The following is a 5116-nucleotide window of genomic DNA, read 5'->3' on the forward strand; positions in this document are numbered from 1 at the left end:
CGCGACCGATGGTGCCAAGGGGACACCCAGAAGACCAGTCTGTAGCCCTGGCTGGAGTGATGCAGACGATCCATACTTTGTTGCTTAGCATGAAGGGCCCAAACTCTTATGGGTCACAGTCAGCTCTGGGAGTTGTGCCCACACCACTAAAGGAAACCTCTCCGTGAGGGCACTGGAACCCTCTGGTGTTATCGGTTCCCACAAACCATTCCATTCTTCAGTCTCCAGCTTCTAACTAGATCCAGGTGGGCAGCTTCTAACTAGTCTCCCAGAGCAGTACCACATACGGTGCCTTGCTATGGCCAAGTCTTGAAGTTGGGAAAGTGTAAATGGTTAGGGTTAGGCCGGGGTCTGAAAGCAAAGGTGCCTGTAAAGTTCCGCTTCTGAATCCGAATGCTCACTGGCTTTTAGTTTGCTGTCTGTTGCGGAGGAGCCTGAACTGCCGTCTGCCTCGTTTGCAAACAAGGTTCTCCTCTCTCCCCCCTGCAAATTGAACATAGAAAAACAGCTCTGTGTACGTGGGGGCTATTGGCCGTGACCATCGCCTTCCATATTCACAGAAACACATTGGCCCTTTGTGTTCATCTCAGGTCCTTGGCTGAACTCTGGGTGCGTCGCAACAGCTTGTTAACTGGTGATCCAGGAATTGCTTATGGTAGCACAAACAAGCCCCAGGTCTACATGCTTCATGCCAGCCGCACAGCCTGTTATTGCAGTTGCTGAAATGCGACGGAGAGTTGCTCTCGTCCCTGTTGTTGCTATGGTAGACTGGGGTGGAGTGGGCAGCCAAGCTCTGCTGATTTGAGGAATTTGGTAGATTTTTCGTGCGTTTGTCCTACAGCTAGACAGCTGTTCTTTGATTTTAAAGGGGGGGGGGCAGAGTGCAGCATAAACTGAGGTCTAGCGCCATAGAGTTCTTTTTTAAAACAACGGTTCATGTCTGGCTTCCACGTTCTGTGGAAATACCCGGGAGATGCTACTGTCTTTGAGCACACCTTGATGGACAGCACTGTAGGAGTGAACGCAGACGGCAGCGTGGAAGGCATCATTCAGCTGCTTTGCTCATTTCTCAGCTGCGAACAACAGATTATGTTGCCTGTGTGAGGATGTCTCGTTGCCCAAGCGAGGCTCTGTGTTGGGCATGTTGCGTGTAGAGCAGGGGTGTCGAACTCATTTGTTATGAGGGCCGGACCTGACATACATGAGACCTTGTTGGGCCGGGCCACGTGTTTCATAAAATGTAATGCCAGGTAGTGGAGATAGAAACTTTATAAAGGACGCAAACACAAAGGGGTGTTTTTTTTACTTAAAATAAAAACATGCTTAAAACAGCAGCACTCTGCAATATTTTGTTTATTTAACAGAGTCTGATAACTGACACCTCTTGCTCTGAATTATTACATCAAAATGTCTGTGCTGTTGCAGCCTTGAGTATGCCGTTCAGGCGTGTATCTGTAAGCTGCAAACCTACGATGATGCAGCAGCAGCAGAACTGGACGAAGAAGCAGAAGACAGCCAGTTCCAAGAAGCCCTCCGGGGGCCTGATTTGGTCCTCGGGCTGCATGTTTGACACTCCTGATGTAGAGTGCTCTCCTCTCATGTCGAACCACATACAGTTATTTGGGACCGTTTGTTCATATTATGAAAAATCTCCTGGTGGAAAGACAATCAGAGGTAACACTTCTAGTGGCTAGATGTGGATGGATGGCTTTAAGAATTAGAAAATATATAATAACACAGGAAGTCAAATGTCAATCACCTAACTGTTAACTACCTGTTTCTTAAGAATTTTAAATGCACTTTATTGCTTGCTTCTTAAGAATTTTAAAATGCATTTTATTATTGGACTCCAAGAAGTGAGCAGTGACTCACAAAAGCTCCTCCCCTGCCACAAATTTTGTTAGTCTTTCAGGTGCTCCTGGACTCTGGCTCTTTTCTACTGCTACAGACAGACTGACACGGCCACCCATCTTGATCTATAAAGATAGAGGGAATCTCAAAGAAGAACATCTTTATTCCGCTAACAAGGTAACAGTGCTAGAAAAATGAAATGTAAGTGAAAGCTAACGCATAAAACAGCATTGCAGTGCAGTAATGCACTCCTAGATGCTGCACAAGGGGAGTTTGAAGGGGAAATCAAAGGGAGAAAAGGTAGCCCCACATTGCGTTGCCTGTTGTCAAGAGAAGAGAATGCTGCATGGTGACCCAGGGCAGGAGACGGGGAAGCCAGTCTGGGGCAGGGAACTCCCAGGGCAGAGGGGGAAATCGGGAACTGAAACTTTTTTATCTGGTCTATGACTGTTATAGTAAACGTCTGTTCTGACTCCTGGCACATCTGGCAGCGCTTCACCTGGTCTTTGATTTCTGTGTCCAACCCCAGCCACCACACATAGCTCCTGGCCAGAGCCTTCAATCCTTACAATCCTCAAGGAGAAATGTCTGGGGGCAGAAGGAGGGGTTCAGTGATTCAGCAGACCAACTGCGAAGTTGGGGAAGGAGGCTTGGGTGCAGAGCCAACTACAAAGCTGGAGAGGGCTGAGAAGTCTAATATTAATTAATTAATTTATTATTAAATGACACCCTTTATGGGTCGACAGCTCGTCCCATCAAGACAAAAAGGCGGCAAACTCTGGGCCCATCCAGCTGGTGGGTCACCCCCTCCCCACCCAGTCCAGGACCCAGGAGAGGACACGGTCATGGGTGGTGTGGCGAGACACCTCGGATACCTGGACAGATTGGTCGGGAAGGTCTTCCAGCAGGGCAATATGGTGAGCTGGTGCTGGGTCACAGGAGGGGAGTGGAAGATGGCTGAGGGTGTTGGCGTGGCCCATCGCTTTGCCTGGGCAATGGACTAGCACATAATGGTACCCCACCAGGAAACTTGACCAGCGAAGCACTGGGAATTACTGATAGGGAAAACTGATAGCACTGGGGATTATTGATAGGGAAAACTTACATAAAAGGTATAAACAAGGAAATGAACTCCCTAAAGCTTTTTTGGAAATGATAGAGGAATTTTGCTTAATTGACATATGGAGAGTCAGGAATAAAGATTAAAAAAAGAATTCACTTTTTATTCTAATCGACACAAATCATGGTCCAGGTTGGACATGATTTGGACATCAACTGGATTAATTAATGAAATTTGGGAGGTAGAGATCCTGCCAGCAACGTTCGTCGACCATAATCCTATTATGTTAACTTTAACGGATGTAATAAAGAGACAATGGTGGGCCTTAAACACATTTTTACTTAAGGATAAAAAATTTATAAATGAATCCAAAGTAGAATTACAACACTTTTTAAAGGAAAATATGCATCCTGATGTCCCCATAGAAATTATATGGGATGCATTTAAGGCCTGGACCAGAGGATGTTTTATCCGACAAAACGCTTGGGGAAAAAAGCAGCAAAATGAAAAAATTGAGCGGATACGAGAAAAAATAAAAGAAGAAGAAGCTAATATGAAGAAGATAGGAGCAAATATTCAAACTATCAAAAATAAAATTAAAATGCTACAACATCAGTTAAATTGTGTTTTAACCAATGAGATTGCAAAAAAAAATTAACTATATAAGGCAGTTTCATTTTGAGAACACGAATAAACCCACAAGGTGGCTCACTTATAAAATAAGAACAGAACAAGATAAGAAGATAATAAAGAGCCTTAAAGGTAAGAACCAGCACTTTGAAACAGGAAGAAAAACATACTCTAAAGGACCTAAAAGAAGTGGTGGAGCAATTTTATAAGAAACTATATCAAAGAGAAGAAATTCACCAAGATAATATAAACCTCTATTTCAGGGGAAAGAGAGAGGAAAAATTTACAGAAGACCAAAAAAGAATGTTAAATGAAGCAATCTCTATGTCTGAAATAGTGGAGGCAATAAGAAATTTAAAAAATCAAAAAAACCCTGGCCCCGACGGTATCCCGGCAGAATTTTATAAAGTTTTTGAAGATGAAGTGTCATTGCACCTGAAGAACGTAATAGCAAACGTTAGGGAGGAAGGCCGGATGCCAGAATCATGGAAACAAGCCCAAATTATCTTAATTCATAAACAAGGAACAGAAGTCAATGAAGTAAAAAATTTAGGCCAATATCCCTTCTCAACGTCGATTACAAAATATACGCATATATACTAGCAAGTAGATTAAAAAGAGTATTGTTACAAATTATTCATAGAGACCAAATGGGATTTTTGCCAAAAAGGCAAATAAAAAATAACGTGAGAACAATATTAAATATACTGGAATTTTATGAGCAACATCCGGGGAAAAGTATGGCCCTGATATTTATCGATGCTGAAAAAACATTCGATAATTTAAATTGGAATTTCTTGCTGGAAAAACTAAACAGATGGGAGGCGGGGGAAGAGTTTTTGAAAATGATTAAAGCAATCTATGATAAGCAGTCAGCTAAGATATTAATAAACGGAGATTTAACGCGAGAGATAGAAATTTCAAAAGGTACATGGGTGGCCAAACTTGCTTAACGTAACAGCCAAATAGAATAAACATCGGATGTGTGAGAGCTGCAAGACACGAAGAAATATCACACACGTGTGTTTATTGAAAAATGTGCAAATTTGCTTTTTATTTGACCTTAAATGAGACTGCGTGACAGTGTGAAAAAGCCACACGCGGCTCCTGAGCGGCAGTCCGGCCGCCCCTGGGCTAGACTTCAGTGGGGAGTTCTGGTTTGATTCCGCGCAGCATTTAGGATCTGCAGCAGGATTGGATTGAGGGAGCTGGCTCTTGCTTCCTGTTAGGGAGTCTGAATTTCTGGTGAGTGAGTGCAGATGAGCCTTGGCGGGGGGGGGGGGGGGAGTGGAACGCCACACGGGGTTGTGCTAGGTGGGATAAAAGGGGCAGTGGAATGCTTGGGTGGTGGAGGGAGGCTGGCCTGAGAAAAGCTGGGCGGCAGCGTGGTGAGCAGGGGTCATTTCGTAGAAGAAGAGGTGCGGGAGCTCATTAGCATAACTCATTTGCATAGGCAACACCCCCTGACATCACCAGAAGTGTGTCAGAAGGCAACACCCACCGCTCAGGCGCCACTGGACTGTTCTGGATTGCTCGGTATTTGGGGGGGGGGGCATGCAGATCTGTCCTCGCAGA

The sequence above is a fragment of the Gekko japonicus genome, unplaced genomic scaffold (genome assembly GCF_001447785.1).
Source record: "Gekko japonicus isolate JY-2015 unplaced genomic scaffold, Gekko_japonicus_V1.1 scaffold1850, whole genome shotgun sequence".
Classification (NCBI taxonomy): Eukaryota; Metazoa; Chordata; class Lepidosauria; order Squamata; family Gekkonidae; genus Gekko; species Gekko japonicus.